The 23,115-nt window shown below is 37.1% G+C and overlaps 1 protein-coding gene across 6 annotated transcripts in view; it reads right to left on the bottom strand.

Moving 5' to 3' along the window:
* KIAA1958 (KIAA1958 ortholog) overlaps positions 1 to 23,115 on the bottom strand; it is a 231,923-nt gene that overhangs the window by 174,998 nt on the left and 33,810 nt on the right. For 2 of the 6 annotated variants that reach the window (XM_037797927.1, XM_037797923.1), the window contains exon 2: positions 4,507 to 4,619. The exons of 2 other annotated variants lie outside the window; for them this stretch is intronic. The gene's annotated coding sequence lies outside the window, so the exon portion shown is untranslated. Of the gene's footprint in view, positions 1 to 4,506; positions 4,621 to 23,115 lie in introns of those variants that run through there. 2 more of the 6 variants (XM_037797924.1, XM_037797921.1) reach the window with 2 other exon arrangements.

Genomic DNA, 23,115 nt, shown 5'->3' with positions numbered 1-23,115 from the left:
CTGGGGACATAACTGAAATGCAATCATCTGCATATATTTCAAATATACAATATGCTAAGTTTTAAAATATGTAAAAAAGATAGCCACAAAACCACCACTACAACAAAAAAAGAACATACACATCATTCCCAAAAGTTTCCTTAAGAAACACCTTTTGTAATCTCTCCCTCTCAACCCTCCCAGCCCTGTGGCCCTCCTGCCTTTGCTCCCTTCCCAGGCAACCACTTACCTGTGTTTCATTTCTACAAATTTGTCTGTATTTTCTAGAATTTTAAATAACTAGACTCATACATTATGTACTTTCTTGCCTGGTTTCTCTCAATAAATATTTTTACATCCATCCATATAGTTAGTTATATCAACAGTCCATTCTTCTTATTGCTGAGAAATATGTCATTGTATGGCTACAGCAAAATTGGTTTATCTAACTACCTGTTGATGGACATCTGGTTTCCAGGTTTTTTGGGGGGCCTGGGGGCATTACAAATAAGGCTGCTATGAACATTCATAGACAAGTCTTTATACACATACATACTCTCCTTTTCATTGGGCAAAATACCTGACACTGCTTAGGTTTATGTTTTTAACTTTTTAAGAAACTGGAAAACTGTTTCCCAAAGTGGTTGTACCATTTTATGTTTCCACTAACAGTGTAAGAAAGTTTTATTTACTGTACATCTTTGCCAACACTTCGTATGATCTTAATTTTAAATTTTAGCCATTCTAACAGGTATATAGTGGTAATTCATTATGGTTTTAATTTGCATTTCCCTAATGACATGGAGCATATTTCCATGTGTATATGTGTCACCTGTATATCTAATTTGGTGACGTTTCTGTTCAAATCTTATTTTTATCTGATAAGGGTTTAATATTCATACTATAAGAAGAACTCTTAAACAACAAAAGACAATTCAATTAAAAAATAGGCAAAAGTCTTGAACAGATACCTCTCCAAAGTGTTCACATCTTTTGCCCATTTTTAAAATTGGGTTGCTTGTTTCCTTAGCACTGGATTGTGAGGGTTCTTAATATACTCTGGATACAAGTCTTCTGACAGATATATAATTTGCAAAATATATTCTCATAGTTGGTGGCTTCTCCCAGTTGGTGACTTCTTTTTTCATTCTCTTAAAAGTATCTTCCAAAGAGCAGAAGTTCTTAAATTTTATGAAATCCAATTTATCAAATTTTACTTTAATGGGACCTTTCCTACAATCATACTAAGGAATCTTTGTATAATCCAAGATCACAAATATTTTCTCAAATACTTCCTTCTACAAATTTTATAGCTTTAAATTTCACATTTAATTCTATGATCCATTGAGTTATTTTTCATAGATGGTACAAGGTATGGATTGAAGTTCCACTTTTTATGTGTTATGGATATCCAATTATTTGAGTACCATTTGTTGAAAAGATTACCTCTCTTTACTGACTTACCTTTATACCTCTGTCAAATATCAAATGGCCATATATGTCTGTGGGTCTATTTCTGGACCCTCTATTGTATTCAGCTAATCTACTTATCTATCTTTACATCATAACACACTGCCTTGATTACTGTGATTTTATAATAAGCCATGAAATCAGGCAGTGTGAGTCCTCCAAATATATTCTTTTTCAAAATGGTTTGGTTGTCGTAGGTCCTTTGTATTTCCATATGAATTTTATAATCAGCTTGTCAATTTCTACAAAAATACCTTCTGAGATGTTGAATGACATTGCATTGAAACTGCAGATCAATTTGACAGAACTGACAGCCAAACAATATTGACTCTTCTGATCCATGAACACAGTATATCTATTTATTTAGGTCTTCAATATTCCTATCAAAAATGTTTGCCTTTTCAGCGAACGTGTATTGCACATATTTTTGGATTTATCTCTAAATATTTCATATTTTTGATGCTATTGTAAATGGTATTTTAAATTCAATATTCAATTGGTTCTTGCTAATATACAGAAATGTAATGAATTTTTATATATTAAAGTCATATCCTGCCACCTTCCCAAACCCGCTTACTAGAGCTAGTGTATCTTTTTAGATTCCACAAGACTTCCTACATAGATGATCATGTCATTTGTGATAGTATTACTTCTTCCCTTCCAATTTGAATGCATTTTTTCCCAAATCTGAATGCAAATTTTTCTCTTCCCTTATTACACTGGCTAGGAACTCCAGTAAAGAGTTGAACAAACTGGTGAAAGCAGACATCCTTGCCTTGTTTCTAATCTTAGAGCAAAAGCATTCAGTCTTTCACCATTAGGTATGAGGTTAGCTCATAGATGTCTTCATCAGGTTACAGAAGATCCCTTCTATTCCCAGTTGCTGGATATTTTTATCAGAAATGGATGTTTAATTTTGTGAAATTCTTTTTCTATATCTCTTGCAATCCAATGATCATATGGTCCTTCATTTTCAGGCTGTTAGCACGGTAAATTGCTTTGACTGACTTTTTAATGTTAAGCCAAATTTGCATTCCTGGGGTAAACACCACGTGGTCATGATGTACAATTTCTACTCTTTGGTTTTCATTGGCTCTTATTTTTAGTGTTCTAATTTTATAAGATGGAAGTTGGAGTCATTGTGTTTATTGCTATAAATCCCCTGTAAATAGTGCTTTAGCTATGGTACCTCAAATTTTAGGTGTTTTAATTTTTATTGAGTTCAAAGTACTAATTTTCTTTTTTATTTGTTGTTTCTAATTTAATTCTATTTTGCATGACTTGAAATTTTTCGCAAATTCTTATTGAGACATATTTTATAGGCTAGAATATGTTCTCTTTTGGTCAATGTCCCATGTACACTAGGAAAAAAAATGTATTCTGCTGTTGTTGAGTGTTCTCTACTTGCCAATTAATTATATCAAGGTGGTTGATATTGTTCTAGTCTTCTATATATTATTAATGTTTTGTCTTGTTCTGTCAATTATTAACAGGGGTGCTGTAATCTCTGATTATAATTGTGCATTTATCCATTTCTCATTGATGTTCTAAATGTTTTTGCTTCAAGCACTTTAAAGTAAATAGGTGCATAAACATTTAGGATTGCTCTCCTGTTGACAAATTAATCCTTTTATCATTACGAAATAACCTTCATTACTCCTGCTAATACTTTTACTCTGAAATAAGACATTAATGTAATATAGCTACTCTAACTTTCTTTAGTGTGTAAGCACATATCCTTTTACTTTAAACTTATTTGCATCTTTATATTTAAAGCGCATTTCTTAGCCTTCTGGACCAAAAGGAGGAAGAGAATTGAAACAAAATAAAGTTTCAGTGGCTGAGAGATTTCAAATGGAATCAAGAGGTAACTCTCATGCATCATACGGATATACCTTTTTAGTTTTTAGTTTATTAGAATAGTCAGAATATCTGAAACTGCTGAACTGCAATCCAGTATCCTTGATTCTTGAAGGTGGCTGTATATCTATATAGTTTATATGGTGTGACCATGTGATGGTGAAAACCTCATGGCTCACACTCCCTTTACCCAGTGTATGGACAAATGAGTAGAAAAATGGGGACAAAAAGTAAATGAATAATATGGAGGACGGGTGCATGGGACGTTTTGGGTGTTCTTTTTGCATTTATTTTTATTCTTATTTTTATTTTTTAGAGTAATGAAAATATTCAAAAATTGATTGTGATGATGAATGCACAACTATATGATGATACTATGAACAACTGTTTTACACTGTAGATGACTGTATGGCATGTGGACATATTTCAATTTTTAAAAAAATTTTTTAAGTAAATGAGAGAGGGAGGAGGGGTATGGGAAGCAATGAGTGCTCTCTTTTAATTTTATTTTTCTTCTTATTTTCATTTTTTGGAGTAATGAAAATGTTCAGAAATAGATTGTGGTGTTGAACACACAACTATATGATGAAATTGTGAATAACTGTTCTACACTTTGTATGACTGTATGGTATGTGAGTATATTTCCATAAAATTACATTTAAAAAAAGAAAATTAAAGGACGGAAAAAAAGTGCATTTCATGTAGGCAGCATATTGTTACATGGTGCATTTTAATTTTATCTGATAATTTCTGCCTTTTAATTGAGGTGTTTAGACCATTTTCACTTAATGTGAATATTGATATGGTTAGGTTTAAATCTATCATCTTGTTATCTGTCTTCTGTTTGTCCAATCTGCTCTCTGTTAACCTTTTCTCTGCCTTCTTTTAAATAGAGTGATTCCATTTTCTCCACTTTGTCGGCCTATTAGCTAATCCCTTTTGTCTTATGATTGTTTGGGGGTTTATACAATATAAGTTTGGCTTATCACAAGCTACCTTAAAATGATATTATACCACTTATGTTATATTGTAAGAACAAAACAACAGCGGAATTCTATTTTTCTCATACTGGCCTTTGTATTATAGATGTTAATTAGAAACCATGCAACATATCGTTATTTCTGCTTTAAAACAATTATCTTTATTTTCAATTGCCCTTTAAAGAATTATAAATAATTAGAAAAAAGCCATATTTACCTACATAGTTACTTCTAGTGATTTTCATTTCTTCGCAAAGATTCAGACAAGCCAGCTGGTATCATTTTCCTTCTGTATGAAAGACTTCCTTTGACATTCCTTTTTTTAATTTCCTAATTGTGAAAAATAACGCATATACAAAAAGGTGATAACTTTCAAAATACAATTTAACAAGTCGCTACAGAGCAAATTTCAAAGAATGTTATATGTTACAGTTTCAGCATGTCAGTTATTTCCTTCTAGGTATTCTAGTACCCTAAAAACTAATATAAAAAATTCATAAAGAGAGTTAGTATTTGTAATCCTTTGTTAAGTCCTATCTTGCCTGTTGCTACCCCTCACTCCCACTAGATCACTGTCTCCACCTTCAGGGGTATGTGGGCAGTGACCACCCTAACTTATTCATATTGAAAAGGGGAGTCAACATCATGAGGAAGGGGAATGCATCTGGTTGATGTTCTTGAAGAGGCTGTTGCCTCTGGGTTTGGGGACTTACCTGGCATAGGAACACTCTGGAGGATTTAAGTTTTCGAAAAATAAACGTAGTGAGTGAAACTTTTATATAGCCTCAGATAGGGACCTAGGGATTCTTTAGTATTTTCGGGACTACTGTTGATTAGGGCTTGGCATACTGCAGCCATTTGAGATATCTGCCTGGAGCTTGCATAACAGTAACCTCCAGGATAGTCTCTCAACTCTACTAGAAACCTTATTTCATTACCTTTCTTTCCCCCTTTTGGTCAGGAAGGCATTCTCAATCCCTGGATGCCAGAGCCAGGCTCATTCCTTGGTGATCTGTCCCACATAGTCAGGGAGACTAACCCCTTGGGAGTCACGTCCCACGTAGCCAGGGGTGAGTATGAATTTCTTTGCAGAGTTGGGTTTAGAGAGAGAAAGGCCACATCTGGGCAACAAAAAGGTTCTCTGGAGGTGCCTCTTAGGCATAATTATAGGTAGACTTAGCCTCCCTTTACAGTCATAAGTTTCACAAAAGCAAGCCTCAAGAATGAGGGCTTATTAAGTAGGGGGTTCCTAATTCCACATAGCATATATTCTGTCCAAGATAAACAATCAGTGTCTCACATTCTCTTCACTCAGTTCTATAATCATCATCACTCTCAATTTTGAACAATTATCATAACACAAAATACACAAAAGCTCTTATCAGCCCTTAATTAGTGATCCCAAGTATCAGTGTGGTACTGGTAAGGTATTCCCATTATGTATACTCTATAATATGCAACAGGTAGCCCATATACCACTCTGTTATTAACTCTTTGTACCATACCTTAGAAGTAGATCATGCAAGCACTATTTATATTTGTAGTACTAATCTGTGGGATACATGCTTTTACACAACCCCTTTCAATCATGTTTGCCTTCAATGTGGCACTGATACATATAATCCCATTAAATATCATCACCCTGTCTATTCCCATACCTTTAAGTTCAACCTCATTAACATGTCTGTACATATTAGGTAATCATTTCCCATCCTCTAGCTTCTGTCTTTCTCTAGAACCTCTATACTCTAAATTATAAGACACTGATTTTACATTGTTCAGGGAGTTCATATTAGTGAAAACATACAATATCTCTCCTTTTGTGTCTGACTTATTTCACTCAGCACTATGTCTTCAAAGTTCATCCATGTTGTCATGTTTCATGACCATGTTCCTTCTTACTGCTGCATAGTATTCCATCATATGTATATACCACATTTTGTTATCCACTCGTCTGCTGAAGGACATTTGGAATGTTTCCATCTCCTGACAATTGTGAACAATGCTGCTGTGAACATTGGTGTACAAAAGTCTGTTTGTGTCACTCCTTTAAGATCATCTGGGTTATGCTAAGAAGTGGAATTGCCAGATCACAGGGTGACTCAATAACTAGTTTTCTGAGGAACCGCCAAACTGTCTTTCACAGTGGCTGTACCAATATACATTCCCACCAGCAGTGGATAAGAGTTCCAATATCTCCATATCCTCTCCAGCATTTGAACTTTCTTGTTTGCATTTTTAATGGCAGCCATTCATATTAGTGTGAAATGATATCTCATTGTGGTTTCGATTTGCATTTCCCTGATAGCTAGTAAACATGAACATTTTTCATGTGTTTTTTAGCCATTTGTATTTCCTCTTTGGAAAAATGTCTTGTCTTCTCACATCATTTGCCCATTTTATAATTGGGCTGTTTGTACTATTATCATTGAGTTGTAAGATTTCCTTATATATGCTGGATATCAGTCTCTTATCAGACATATGGTTTTTAAATATTTTCTCCCATTGAATTGGCTGCCTCTAACCAAAAAAGTCCTTTGAGGCATAGAAGGTTTAAATTTTGAGGAGTTCCCACTTATCTATTTTTCTTTCATTCCTTATGCTTTGGGTATAAGGTCTAAGGCACTACCTCCTATTACTAGGTCTTGAAGATGTTTCCCTTAAGTTATCTTCTAGGAGTTTAATGGTAGTCTTTATTATGTTGAGGTCTTTGATCCACTTTGAGATCATTTTTGCATAGGGTGTGAGGTAGGGGTCCTCTTTCATTCTTTTGGAAATGGTTATCGATTCACCCAGTCCCATTTGTTGAAGTCCCATTTGTTCTGCCCCAGTTCAGTGGATTTGGGGCCTTATCAAAAATCAGTTGACCACTGACCTGGGTGCCTATTTCCAAACTCGTGATGTGATTCCATTGATCACTATGCCTGTATCTGTGCCAGCACTATGCTGTTTTGACCACTTTGGCTTTATACTAGACTTCAACGTAAGGAAGTGTAAGTCTTCCCATTTTGTTCCTCTTTTTTAGAATGTTGTTGGCATTTTGAGGCCCTTTCCATTCCAAATAAATTTGATAACTATCTTCCCCAAGTCAGGAAAGTAGGTTTTTGGAATTTTGATTGAAATTGCATTGAACCTGTAGATCAGTTTGGGTGGAACTGACATCTTGATGACGTTTAGCCTTCCTATCCATGAACATGGAATATCTTTCCATCTAATTGGTCCCCTTTGATTTCTTTTAGTAAAGTTTTGTAATTTTCTGTGTAGAGGTCTTTTACATTCTTGGTTAAGTTTATTCCTAGATATTTGATTTATTAAGTTGCTACTGTGAATGGAATTTTTTCTTGATTGCCTCTTCAGTTAGGTCTTTAGTAGTATACAGGAACATTACTGACTTTTGCACATTAATCTTGTATCCTGCCACTGTGCTGAATTTATTTGTTAGCTCATGTAGCTTTGTCATCGATTTCTCATCTCCAAATAACGAAAGTATAACGGTTTGTATACATTATGTCCCCTAGAAAAAGCCACGTTCTTTGACGCAATCTTGTGGAGGCAGACACATTAATGCTGATTAAGTTGGAAACTTTGGATTAGCTTGTTTCCATGGAGATGTGACCCACCCAAATGTAGGTGATAACTCTGATGCATGAGGGTGAGGCCGAGAAAAGGGGCATCTCCCCAATGCATGGATATGTTGGAGCACTCATCCCAATGTTTGGAGAGAAAAGGGCTGCTGTGCAAGCCTTTGGAAAGGGTTGAACTCCTGTTCTCTCAAGCCCCAAGGATAAACCGTCATTCTGTAAATGACTGTCAGACTTCAAAATCTAATGGACTTTGCCCTGCAGGTTTTAGGGATTGTTTTGGTCCTGTGAACCCTGTTTTCCTTTCAGTTTCTCCTTATGGCAATGGAAATGTTTATACTGTGATTGTCCCTCCTTTGTATACTGGCAGTACTTAACTTGTTCTGAGTTTCACAGGTCCACAGCTAGAGGAGAATTTTTCCTTAGGACAGACAACACATGATACTGATTTTGATGGGATCTTGTACTTTCTTATTGTTACTGAAATGATTTAAGTTTTTGTGATATTGTAATGGGATGTTTGCATTTTGTACACTGTTTTCTGGGGTCCAGGAGGTGGAATGTACTGGTTTGTATACATTATGCTCCCCAGAAAAAGCCGTGTTCTTTGATGCAGTCTTGTGGAGGCAGACATACTAGTGTACTAGTGGTGATTAAGTTGGAACCTTTGGATTAGGCTGTTTCCATGGAGACGTGACCCACCCAACTGTAAGTGATAACTCTGATCATATAATTTCCATAGAGGCGTGGCCCCACCCATTCAGCATGGGCCTTGATTAGTTTACTAGAGCCCTATATAAAAGCTCAGACAGAAGGAGCTCGCTGCTGCAGCCTAGAGAGGAATGTCCTGAGAGAAAGCCATTTTGACACCAGAACTCTGGGGAAGATCCCAGCCATATGTCTTCCCAGGTAACAGAGGTTTTCTGGACACCATGGGCTATCCTTCAGTGAAGACACCCAAATGTTGATGCCTTACCTTGGACACTTTATGGCCTTAAGACTATAACTGTGTGCCTAAATAAGCTCCCTTTTATAAAAGCCAATCCATTTCTGGTGTTTTGCATTCTGGCAGCATTAGCAAACTGGTACAGACAGTTCACCTCTTCCTTTCCCATTTGGATGCCTGTTATTTCTTTGTCTTGCCGAATTACTCTGGCTAGAACTTCTGTCACAATGTTGAATAACAGTGGTAACAGTGGGCATCCTTGTCTCATTCCCAATCTTAGGGGGAAGCCTTTCAGTCTCTCACCATTGAGTACTATGCTGGATGTGGGTTTTTCACGTATACCTTTATCATATTAAGGAACTTGCCTTCAGTTCCTACCTTCTGAAGTGTTTTTATCAAAAAGCTTGCTGAATTTTGTCGAATGCTTTTTCAGCATCTAGCAAGACAATCATTTGATTTTTCCCTTTCGATTTATTAACGTGTTGTATTACATTGATTAATTTCGTTGAACCATCCATGCGTGCCTGGAATGAACCCCTCTTGATCGTGGTGTATAATTCTTTAAAAGCGTCTTTGAATTTGATTTGCAAGTATTTTATTGGGAATTTTTGCCTGTAGGTTTCCTTTCTTGTATCATTATCTGGTTTTGATATTAGGGTGATGTTAGCTTCATAAAATGAATTAGGTAGTGCTCCTTTTTCTTTAGTTTTTTTGTGAGAGTTTAAGTAGGAGTGGTGTCAGTTCTTTTTGGAAACTTTGGTAGAATTCCCCTGTGAAGCTATCTGGCCTTGGGCATTTATTTGTAGGAAGATTTTTGATGACTGATTGGATCTCTTTACTTGTGATTAGTGCTTTGAGGTCTTTTATTTCTTCTCGGGGCAGTCTAGGTTGTGCATTTGTTTCCAGATAATTATGCATTTCCTCTAAGTTGTCTAGCTTGTTGGCAAACAGTTGTTCATAGAATCCTCTTACGATTTTTAAAATTTCTTCGGGACTCACAGTATTGACCCTGCTCTAATTTCTGATTTTCTTTATTTGGGTGTTCTCTCTTTTTAACTTCGTCAGTCTAGCTCAGGGTTTGCAATCTTGGTCTTTTCACAGAACTAACTTTTGGTTTTATTTACTCTTTTTTTTTTTTTTTTCTGTTCTCCAGATCATTTATTTCTGCTTTTATCTTTGTTATTTCTTTTCTTTTGTTTGCTTTAGGGTTAGTTTGCTGATCATTCTCTAGCCTCTTAACTTGTTGAGGTTTCAGCTCTTTCTTCCTTTTTAATGGATGCATTTAGAACTACAAATTTCCCTCTCAGCACCGCCTTCATGGCATCATATAGGTTTTAACATGTATATTCTCATTTTCATTCGTCTCTAGATATTTGCCGATTTCTCTTGCAATTTCTTCTTTGACCCACTGATTGTTTAGGAGTGTGTTGTTTAACCTCCACATATTTGTGAAAGTTCTGGTTCTTTAGGGTGGTTACTGATTTCTAATTGCATTCCATTATCATCAGAGACTATGCTTTGAATAATTTCAATCTTTTTAAATTTATTAAGACTTGTTTTATGCCCTAGTATATGATCTATCCTGGATAATGTTTCATGAGCACTAGAGAAGAATGTATATCCTGGTACTCTGGGATGTAACAATCTATGTATGTCTGTTAAGTCTAATTCATTCATCACATTGTTTAGGTTCTCAATTTCCTTATTGGTCCTCTGTTTGTTCTATCTATAGAAGAGAGTGGGATATTATTTTCTCCCACTATTATTGTAGAAATGTCTATTACTCCCTTCAGTTTTGCCAATGTTGTTGTCATGTACTTTGGTGCTCCTTGATCAGGAGCATAAACACGACTGTTATTTCTTCTTAGTGAATTGTCCCTTTTATCAATACATAATGTCCTTCTTTGTCTCTTAGGACATCTTTGCCTTTAAAGTCTACTTTGTCTGATATTAGTATAGCTACCCCTCCTTTCTTCTTGTTGAACCTTGCATGGAATATTTTTTTCCATCATTTCACTTTCAATTTCTTTGTGTCACTGCATCTAAGATGAGTCTCTTGTAAACAGCATATCGATGGATCATACTTTTTAATCCATTCTGCAAGTCTGTCTCTGTTAATTGGGGAGTTTAATCCATTCACATTCAAAGTTATTACTGTGAAGTCAGTTCTTGAACCAGCCATCTTTCCTTTGGTTTTTATTTGTCAGATCTATTTTTCCCTTCCTCTATTTTTTTCCTTTAAGTTACCCTTTCTAATACTCTTCAGTTCTGTGCTCTTCTCCAGACCTGTCTCTCCTTTCTTTTTTTTTCTCAGTCAGTAGAATTGTCTTTAGCATTTCTTGCAGGGCATGTCTCTTGTTAGCAAATTCTCTCAGCACTTTGTCTGTGAAAATTTTAAACTCTCCCTCGATTTTGAAGGAGAGCTTTGCTGGATAAAGAATTCTTGGCTGGCAATTTTTCTCTTTCAGAATCTTAAACATGTCATACCACTGCCTTCTTACCTCCATGATGCCCACTGAATACTCAGAACTTAGTCTTATGTGTTTTCCCTTTTATGGGGTGAATTGATTCTCTCTTGCTGCTTTCAGGACTTTCTCCTTGTCTTCATCATTTGACAAACTGATTGGCATAGATCTCGGAGTGGGTGTACTTGGATTTATTCTATTTGGAGTTTGATGGATTTCTTTGATTTGCATATTTATGTCATTTATAAGGATTGGGAAGTTTTCCCCAACTGCATCCTCAAATACTCTTCCTAGCCCTTTACTCTTCTCCTCCTGGGACATCAATGACTCTTACATTTGTTCACTTCATGTTGTCCATATGTGCCAGTTTGGATATATTGTTGTCCCCAAGAAAAGCCATATTCTTTAATGCAATCTTGTGGGGACAGAGTGATTCATCTGTTGATTAGGGTGGAACCTCTGACTGAATTATTTCCATGGAGGTGTGGACCCCACCCATTAAGGGCAGGTCTTCATTAGTTCATTGGACCACTTAAGAGAGCTCTGCAGCCAGAGCTGAAAGAAATGCTTAGAGATGCTTGAGATTTGGACAGAAGACATTTGGAGATGCTAAGCTAAGAAATAAAGCCCAGAGTTTGCCCCAGAGAAGCTAAGAGAGGACCCTCAGACACTTAGAGAGAAACAACCTGGGAGAAAGAAGCAAGGATTCATATTTTTATGGCCCTAGAAATGTATATTTTTAATTTAGTAAGCCTCCTTTATAAAAGCCAATCCATTTCTGGTATTTTGCATAATGGCAGCTGCAGCAAATCGGAACACTATCATTTCCCTGAGATCCATTTCAAATGTTTCAATTTTTTTCACCATTTGTTCTTTTGTTTGTTTGCATTCAATTATTTGTCCTCTAGTTCACTTATTTTTCTTCTGCCTTCACATCTGCTGTTGTGTCTCCAGTACACTTTCAACTTGGTCTGCAGTATCTCTTATTTCCATAAGATCTCTATTTCCATTTACTCTTTCAAATTCTTCAGGTTCTCCTAGAGTATTCTTGATGTTCGTCTTTAGCCAACCCACTGAAGTTTTTTGGAGATTTATATGTAGTTCTTTGATTGCTCCAAGTTCTGTGTCTCATCAGCCTTTTAATTTGGTCATTTGGCTTGTCCGTATCTTCTTGGGTCTTCATATGCTTTCCAATTTTCTGTTGACTTTGGGGCATTTTCTTTTCTTGGTCAGGTTATTTTTGGAAATACAGGATTATGTGAAGATTTATATAGAATTTGGCAGAGCCACAGCACGATTACGTGCACTTTCCCTGACTTCCCAGCAGAAGGCGCTCTTGAGCCACCCTCTCACTCTCAACCCAGCTTTTCCCCAACTTTACCTGGGCAGGGTCAAAACCAGTTGGAAATCCAATCAGCGCACCAGTTCTCCATGTGCACTGGGGACTGCCATCCTAGGGTTGGGGTCTGGGCCTTGTGCAGTTCAGCAGGGAGTCCACTTAAGGGCACAGTGGGTCCGATGACTATTGGGCCTCCAAGTGGCTCATTCTTGGGCTGTGGGGCTGCGTGTCTCACCCTCCAGCCCAACAGTGCCTGCTCCCCGTCTGCCGTGCACCTGTGAGTCTCTGGGTGTAGGAGGGGCTCCTGGTCCTTCCTTGTGGCACTCTCACTTATCCCCGCCTCTCACCCATGCACACTGCAAGCTTCCAAGGAGGAAGAGCAAATGTGGTCAACACATATCTGCTGTTTTCTGAGTTCCATCCCAGGAGCTCCCAGCCATAGGCTGAGGAGGATTATCTTTCCAGCTAATTGCTGAGATGGGTCCACAGGAGCAGAAAGCTGCTCCCTCCCCTCCTCAGTGGCCAGCTTGCCACTGCCAACCCCGAGTAGCAGTCTCGGCGGAATAAACTCACCCTGTCCTTTAGGCGCAATTTCTCCACTTTTTCATCCAAGTCCCAACCACGTATTGTAGAGGTCCCTCTCTAGCCGATCACACACTGGAACTGCTGTCCCAGGAATTTTCTGCCTTTTCTCTAGTTTCTTTCATGGAGGAGAAGTTTGCTCTTTGCTCTGCTTCACCTGTTCCACCATTCTCCTTGACATTACTTGTAATGCAAGTTTGTTGATGAGTTCTTTCACAATTTGTATGTTTGGAAAAGTTTTTATTTTATTTCTGAAAGATATTTTGTTCACTATAGAATTCTAACATGGCAGAGTTTTAAAAACCTTTTCCTTCAGTTCTGTAAAAATAGTGCTTTACTATTTAATGACTTGCATTGTTTCTGATGAGATAACTGCTAGCATCCTTATCTTTATTCTTCTGTTTGTGATGTGTCTTTTTTCTATATCTGTTTTTAAGATTTTCTCATTATCACTGGTTTTAAGCAATTTGATAATTTAAAATTTTATGTGCCTTGGTGAAGTATTTTTCTATCTTCTGGTTGGGGTCTGTTGAGCTTTCTGGATCTGAGGGGGTTAATGGTTTTCATAAAATTTCAAATTTCCTGGAAATTATTTCTTCAGATGAATTTTGTATTCTCCTCTCTCTTCTCCTTTGTGGCCTCCGGTTACATGTATATTAGTCTGCTTGACATTGTCCCACAACTCAGTCGTTTTTATGTTTCCTTTTGGATAATTTTATTGCTATATTTTCAAGGTGACTAACGCTGTTTTCTGCCTTGTCTAATATGCCATTAACCTCATCCAAAGTATTTTTTATCTCAGGCAATGTAGTTTTCATTTCTACAAGTCTAATTTGAGTCTTTTTTATATCTACCATCTCTCCTCAACATGTTCTATCACTCATCTAACTTCTTGAATACATGGAATACAGTTATAATAACTGTTTTAACGTCTTTGACCCCAAATTCTATTATCTGTATCATTTCTAAATTGAGTTCTACTGATTAATTTTTCTCATTCTGTATCACATTTTCTTGTTTCTTTACATGCCTGAATTTTTTACTGAGTGCCAGACATTCTGAATTTTACCTTATTTAGTGCTAGACATTGTTATAATCCTAGATATTCTTTAGCCATGGTTAAATTACTTGGAAACAGTTTGACCCTTTTGGGTTCTGCTTTAAGCTGTGCTGGGCAGGACCAGAACAGTGTTTAGACAAGGGTTGACTTTTTCCTACCAATGAGGCAAACCCCTTCTGAGTACTCTACTCTATGTCCCATGTTTCCAAAATTTTCCATTCTGTTTGCTGGGAACACACACTGTTCCCAGCCCTGGGTGAATCCACAGTGTGTTCCTCTAGCTCCTGTCTGGTGATTCTCACCCTGGCCTCATGTAGTTTCCTCATACATGAGTGCTGATCAATACTAACCTAAAACACTTGAGGAGGATACTCAGCAGAGTTCAAAATTCTCTCCCTGGGCAGCTATATTCTCTCTGCCAGAGAAGAACTCCACAAACTCTCCTTGGCCTCCTCAGACACCCAGTTCTATCTTCTCAACCCAGGGAGACTGATACCTGGTTCTACCGCTTATAACGATGCCTGGAAACCCTTCCCTGGTAGTAAGCTGTGACAGTCAAAGGATTCACTTTGTTTATTTCTCATCTCTCAGAAATCAGTGTTCTTCATTGCCTCATATCTAATGCCTTGAAAAACCACGGTTTAATATATTTTCTCTTATTTTTTAATTTTTTTCAGGTGGGATGGAAAATCTGGCCTGAACGTTCATCTTTGCCAGAAGCATAAATTTAATGCATTTCTAAGACAATATTTTATTAGAAGGCATGTAATTACAACAGTCATAAATACATTTTTTTTCTTACTCTTCTATAAGATTCATGCTTTTTCCATAGCCATGAGGCAAGATTCTTTGCACTACATGCATAAAATATAAATATAAAAGGAGAGAAAGGCACTATAAAAAACAGTGGATGGTATAGTCTAGGAAATAGTATTCCGTAATTCACAAAATACTTTCATGCATTTTTCTGTCATTTCACTGTCGAGACAACTGTGAAGCTAATACTTTTAGTTCCATTGTACAGATACTGGATTGGTTTAGAGAGGTTACATGACATGCCCAAGGCCAGATAACAAGAAAGGCAAAACTTGAAGATTAAGTGTTGATTTCTTATTAGAACACATGCAGGCAAGAAGGTAGTAAAATGAAATACTTAAAGTGCTGAAAGGAAACAACTGCCAACCAAGAATTTTATATCCAGTGAGACTGTCTTTCAAAACTGAGAGATTAAAACATTCCTCAAACAGCTGAGGGAGTTTGTCAGCACTAGACCTATCCTACAAGCAATACTAAAGAGCGTTCTTCAGACTGAAAGGAAAGGACACTAGACAGTGGATCAAAGTGGCACAAAGAAATAGAGACCTCTGATAAAGATAACCATATGGGTAATTGCAAATTTTGGTATGTAACTCCACTTTTTACTTCGTACAGGTTTTAAAATTCAACTGCATAAAAAGTTATGATAAATCTATGGTTTTTTACATACAATGTATAGAGGTATAATTTGTAAAAAGTACAACAAAACGGGGCGGACAGTGGAGTAAAGGAGCAGTGTATGTGTATGCTATTGAAGTTAAGATGGCATCAAATCATACAGGAATGTTACAGATTTAGGATATTAAATTTAGGCACCATGGTAACCACAAAGAAGACATGAAAAAAATATATACAAACAAATGAGATGGAACTCAAAATAGTACAATACAAAAAGACAAATAAATCTGAAAGTAGATACTACTTTCTACTAGAAGGACAAAAAAAAGTATGACTTACAAAGACCAAATATGAAAACAGCAGAAGAAACTCCTGCATAATCAGTAGTTACTTTAACTGTAAGTGGATTCAAGTCTCCAATCAAAAGGTAAGATTGGCAGAATTGATTAAAAAAAAAAAGTATGGCCCAATCATATGCTGTTTACAAGAGATTCACCTTAATAAGTAGGTTGAAAGTGAAAAGACAGAAAAAAAATTACCAAAAAAGAGCTGTGGTAGTGTGCTGATTTGAATCTGTTATGTATCCCATAAAAAGCCATGTTCTTTAATGCAATCTTGTGTGGGCAGACCTATTGTGGGTGGGACCTTTTGATTAGATTATATCCATGGGTGTGTGACCCAGTCCATTCAAGGTGGGTCTTAATTAGTTTACTGGAGTCCTTAAGAGAGCTTCGGAGCCAGCAGAGACCCAGACACTTGTAGATGCAGAAGGAAAGGTGTCTGGAGATGCTAAGCTAAGAGATGAAGCCCAGAGTTTGCCCCAGAGAGAGGACCCCCAGATGCTTAGAAAGAAATGCCCTGGGAGAACAAGCAAGGATGTACAGGAGCTGAGAGAGAGAAGAAAAGCTAAGAGAGACAGAAGCCCAGAGACATTTAGGAGAAAGCCATTTTGAAACCAGAACCCGGGAGCAAAGGACCAGCAGATGCCAGCCATGTGCCTTCCCAGCTGACAGAGATGTTCCAGATGCCATCGGTCTTTCTTCAGTGAAGCTTTAGCAAACCAGAAACAGGTAGCCAAGCTAATATCAGATAAAATAGACTGTAAGTCAAAAACTGTTACAAGGGACAAAGAAGGTCACTATACTGATATAGGGGTCAATAAAAAAAAAAGAAGACATAATTATTATAAATATATAGGCACTGAATGGTAGAGCTCCAAAACATATGAAGCAAATATTGGCAGATTTGAAGGAAGAAATAAATGGTCATACATTTTTAGGAGGTTATACATTTGTAGGAGACGGTGCTGATTTGAATCTTTTATGCATCCCAGAAAAGCCATGTCCTTTTAATGCAGTCTTCTCAGGGCAGGCCTATTGTTGGGTGGGACCTTTAAATTAGGAAGTTGTAACCATGGAGTTGTAACCCAGACCATTCAAGGTGGATCTTAATCCCCTTAATCTTAGTCCTTTAAGAGAGAGACATTTTAGAGAGAGCTCAGGGCCTAGAGAAGAAGCTAAGACAGAAACTCCCAGAGACTTTTGGAGAGAGAGAGCCATTTTGGAACCAGAGCCCAGGAGAGAAAGACCAGCAGACGTCACCATGTGCCTTCCCACGTGACAGAGGAACTCCAGATTCCATAGGCCTTTCCTCCAAGAGTCACTTCCAGGCTCACTGTAAACCTCTTAACTTGATAAAGCTTATCCATATACACTCTGCTGACACTGACAGAGAAGTAAGAGAAACATATATACATTAACCCCCACCTTTTTTTTTTTTTAACTGTATATTATCTTTCTAGGCATTTTAATCACAATTCGGCTATATGTAGAAATATTTATTTTAAATAGTATCATCCAATAGTTGTTTCCTGCAATGATTCTAAATGCAGGCTATGCTTGCTCATTTAGCAAAAGTATGATATAGGTGAATGGCCTATAAATGTTTAAATTTTAAAATTAAACTATATAGTTTAACTAGTGGCCAGTAGGGCCAAATAATCTATTAAGAATCTTACTAGGAAGAAAAAAAGATAATCAGCTTTGTGTCACAAACCAGCTAACAGAAAAATGATTTCAGAAACAATCCTCAGATGTTTAATAATGTATATTTTTATGACAAGGCTTTTAGCTGTTGTTTCTAGCTAAAACTTCTAGCTAGAGTGAATCATATTTTAACCACTCTTAAGGCACTGTACACATGCAGAGAGCAAATGCAATCTATTGAAGAAGAAGCAGTGGTGCAAAAAGGCTCAATTAAATAGTGAAATGTTTCTTGTAAATTAAAGCCCTCCTGAATAATCATCTTCAATCAAATTATCTTTCTCGGGGTGTTCCACAATGTGCCATCATCATATGCAGCCACTTTAGTACATGCTTATTTGTAATGCTTCACATAATGAATTATCTCTCTATTCCCTTAGAAATAAAAATGAGAATTTAAGCTTTTTAATTTTTCCTTGCTACACTGCCTTTGTGAATGCAGCAGTTGTGAGACTATTTTTCCACAACCTACAGTGCACAGAATTATTTAACCAGATGCACACTACTAATATATTTATCAGAAACCAAAAATTAAATGAGTTTGTAATGGAAAAATGCCATGGCATCCTCTCCTCCCTCAAAACGTAAATTTTCCCCAGAAGCTTACTCTTTTAATCCTTATCTCAAACCATTTAGGTTTCTATTCTTAGACAGAAGAAAGTCATATGCTAAAATGTATATACTCAAAATAGGGTTTTAGCATCAGGCATTGGGCTTCACATATTTCCTGAAATTTTGTACAACATTTTGTGTTGTATGTGCAGGTGTGCATTTTTTAGGACAAGAGTCCAAAGACTTTTTTTCTGAGTCTCAAAGGTGTCAAAACCCCACAAAAAAAGATGAAGAATTACCACGCAAAGCTAAAAGATATTGCATCTCAGGGTCATACTTTGATCTTCCAGGTACAGAAAGTTTGACTGATACATAAAAAGATTCATATTTAAGTCCCTTAGTGGTATTGCTACACATTTATCACACACAACAATTCCTATTCAAAACAATTAAACCGAAATATTCAACCATAATCATTAGATTAAACCTAAAGAGAGATTCCACACATACTTCCTGAGCATTCAGGATTAATTATGTGCATATGATGTATCAGCCTAGGCCCAGAAAGAGAGTAACTGGCAGGGTGTTATGGAGAAATCCAGGTCATACACCAGTCCTTGACCCATGCCCGGTATATCAGCAGAGAGCAGGGAAAGACAGGCTAATTCTGTGTCAATTTTCATGCTTCATGAGGTTCTCTATAAATGGATGGCTTCTTTTCCCCTTAAAAGCTTCTGAAGTCCTTAACAGAACTACTAGCTAAATCATAAACACTGGATTGCATCTTTAAAAAAACTTTTTCAGAGGTGTTTCCATCACTTTAATATAATGTATTAGGATAATTCCAAGTGACCATCAGGTTCAATTAAATACCACAACTGCTACAACAGCAATGTACTACACTAAATATGTAAGTACTAACATATTTACAAATTTTACTAGGTAAAATATGTACATTTTTCAAAGGACCTCACTAGGAAAACTACCACGCTTCTAGTTAAGCACAATTCTCAGAATTAACATGCCCACAGGAGTCTTAACTTACAACCCATGATTCTGCAAGAAAGATAAAAACTTTCTTAGAAAGTTGGTGTGGCAGAAACACTGCTAACACTATACTAGCCAACTATGTTGTTGTTGTTTTTAAAAGCAGCAGCTTGAACAAGTAAAAACATCTAAAAGACATAGCACTGAAGAAAACAAAATCAACACTGCAAAAAACAGATTTTTCCCAGTAAAAAATAAAAGAATCTTGGGCAATCTTCTAGCAGTCACAAACACAAAAATATGTTAGAGACATAAACATATAAAATTATTAACTAAAATACCATAAAGAAAAATAAATCTAATATTTGTTTTTACAAATTGTCCTAGTATTCTATTAAATTTTATTTTTCCCATATTTCAAATTCTACTAAGAGCTTTACCATATATTTTCTTAATGAATTTAATTTTATAGAAAAACAAAAAGGTTGTTCATTCTTAATTATATCCAGTGTGTGAGTTCAGTGGCCTTGAGTCTCTTCTAGATACTTGCAAATACTAGGATTGTGTTGGCACACTTCAAAGAACAGGATTACATCTTCACTGGTGCCCCTTTACTTGACCCCCTTCTCTTACTGTGTGTCTGTTTAAATAGAACTCTTTATTGCCCTGACCTATATACTCACAAAGCAAAGTTCCTGCATGCTCCAATAAACAAACAATCTTTCTCAGAGCTGGCTGGACGCTGCTTCACCCTTTACCACTCATCCTGCCCCACGTTCTGTCACATAACCCACTCAGCAGGTCATTCACCTAACAAGCATCACAGTATTTCTTCTATTGAAAAAAGAAGAAACTTTACATTTTCTCCAAAACTTGATAGCCATCTGTGAAGGGTTTAAGTTTAAGTGCTACAACACCATGTGTGCTAATTAAGAAGATTCATTTTTAAAAGTTCTTAATAAATACATGACTAGGTGACTGTGTGACTATGAAGTCACACTAGAGAGACATCTATAGACTTGAAGCTATGCAATTCAAGGATTTGTTGAACTCAGTTTTCTCTTATATTTAGTGTTCTAATGCCTTCCTTTCTAGGTATTTAAATGACAATAATAATTTATTTTATGTGCTCTGGCACATTAAGGGCACCTGCATTAATTCATTTAATCTTCAAAACAACATCATGAGGTTCATACTTAGAATTAAACCCATTTTATAAATATGGAAACTAAAGCACAGAGAGATTAAATACTAGCAAGGGACACAAAAAAGATTTAAACCCAGGCAGTCTGGGTCCAAAGTCCAAGCTCTTAACTTCGATGCCAGCCAAAAGAATTCATTTTTGGCATCTTATTTGCTACAGTGGTTTTGGCACTGATGTTTGGATAGAACAGGTTTAGCTTTTATTATTTACAAGGATTTTCTTTTTAAGTTAAAGACTAGGTAAATTATTAATCACAAAAATCACTAAAGTGCTGGATAACCTCAAATAAAATGGTGATGGAACATACAAACATCTATGAAAAATAACTGCAAGTCCAAGTCCCTTCCCTTCTCCAGATCACTTCCTCATCTATAAAATAAGGAGGGCAAGGTAATCTCTAAATTCCTTCTAGTTTGAATACTGAAAGATTAACTCCTTAAATGATTTAAAACACAGCTACTCAGCAACAATAAGGTCAGGTTACAATCTACTTCGGATAGATGTAAAGTATTTGATTTCTATGGCATTCAAAGACACAAATATGCAAAACCCTTCAGGGGTTTTAACACATTAACACTTTAGCATTTTAGGGTATGTTCTTCCTATCTTTTCCTTATGCCGAGCTTTACAGGGCTGTCAGTGAGCATGGGGGGAGGGGTTCATGTCATGTTGTCATAAGGTTCTGTGTCATCTTCCTTCTCCATAACCTGCCCAAACTCATTTTCTGCTCCTCTTCCCCTCATTCACCCCACCACAGTCCTTCCCTTCTTTGTTGTTCCTAGAACACACTAAGCACATTTCCAACCCTGGCTCTCTGCATGTGCTAGGTTCCCTCTGCCTCTAAGTTCCACCTGCAGACACCTGCATGTCAAGGCCTCTCACTTATTTAGGTCCTTACTCCTTCCTTGGCAACCTATTTCAAATATTAATCCCTGTTTCTTCTTAGCACTTGTCACTTACATGCTATTTTATTCATCCTATTTACTTTCTATCCCCTTCGACTAAACTTAAAGTTCTAAGAGGGCAAGATGTGTTTCTTTACTCATCTCCCAGTACCCAGAAAAGTGCCTAACACATGGCAAATGCCCAGTGAATATTTGCTGGATGAATAATCTCTATATCCATCACTTTAAAGGGCTATAAACTAGGGGGAGCGGGGCAAAATGGCAGACTGGTGAGGTGTATGTTTTAGTTATTCCTCCAGGGCAGTAGGTAGAAACCCAGGAACTGCGTGGACTGGACACCGCAGAGCAATATGACTTTGGGCATACTTCATACAACACTCATGAACACATGGAACTGCTGACATCAGCAAAATCTGTAAGTTTTTGCAGCCAGGGGACCCGCGCCCCTCCCTGCCAGGTTCAGTCCTGTGGGAGGAGGGGCCGTCAGCGCTGGGAAGGAAAAGGGAGAACTGCAGTGGTGGCTCTTATCGGAAACTCATTCTACTGATCCAAACTCCAATCACAGATAGATTGAGACAGAGAATCCAGGAGCAGCCAGCCTGGTGGAGAGGAGACAGGGATAGCAAAAACAGCAAGAAAAACCCAAAAATAAAAGCGGAGGCTTTTTGGAGCTCTGGTGAACATAGAAAGGGGAAGGGCAGAGCTCAGGCCCTGAGGCTCATATGCAAATCCAGAAGAAAATCCGTCTCTCTTCCCCCTAGACCTTTCCTTAATGGCCCTAATTGCTCTGTCTCTTAGCATTTCAATCACCCATTAGATTTGCGAGGAGGGCCCTTTTTTTTAAATCTTTTTTTCTTTTTCTAAAACAATTACTAAAACAATACAGAAAGCCTCAAAGTCTTGCAATTTGGGCAGATCAAGACAAAAGCAGAACTAAGAGAGCCCTGAGACAAAAGGCAATAAGCCAGTGGCTGAGAAAATTCACTAAACACCACAACTTCCCAAGAAAAGGGGGGCGTCCTCTCACAGCCATCATCCTGGTGGACACGGAACACTCCTGCCCGTCGAGGGCCCCATAACCCAGAGCTGCCCCAGACAACCCAGTGCTTCCAATAATACACACACACCACAAAGTCAGACGTGGACATTAGCCTTCCCTGAACCCTCAGCTGGTTATCCCAGAGTTGGGAAGGCAGAGCAGTGTGACATCAAGAAGAGCATGGCACAGGATATAAAGGACATCAAGAAGACCCTAGAAGAGCATAAAGAAGACATTGCAAGAGTAAATAAAAAAATAGATGATCTTATGGAAATTAAAGAAACTGTTGACCAAATTAAAAAGTTTCTGGATACTCATAGTACAATACAAGAGGAAGCTGAACAACAAATCAGTGACCTGGAAGATGACAAAGGACATCAAGAAGAGCATGACACAGGATATAAAGGACATCAAGAAGACCCTAGAAGAGCATAAAGAAGACATTGCAAGACTAAATAAAAAAAAATGAAAGAACAAAAGAAAGAATGGGGAAAATAATAAAAAAAATAAAAACGGACCTCAGGAATATGATAGATGATATAAAAGTCCAAATATAAGACTCATTGGTGTTCCAGAAAGGGAAGAGAAGGGTAAAGGTCTAGAAAGAGTATTCAAAGAAATTGTTGGGGAAAAATTCCCAAATCTTCTAAACATCATAAATACACAAATCTTAAATGCCCAGCGAACTCC

The sequence above is a fragment of the Choloepus didactylus genome, chromosome 10 (genome assembly GCF_015220235.1).
Source record: "Choloepus didactylus isolate mChoDid1 chromosome 10, mChoDid1.pri, whole genome shotgun sequence".
In the NCBI taxonomy this organism is placed as follows: domain Eukaryota; kingdom Metazoa; phylum Chordata; class Mammalia; order Pilosa; family Megalonychidae; genus Choloepus; species Choloepus didactylus.
Note: the sequence above shows the minus strand (reverse complement) of the source record. Positions and strands in the feature narration are given on the sequence as shown.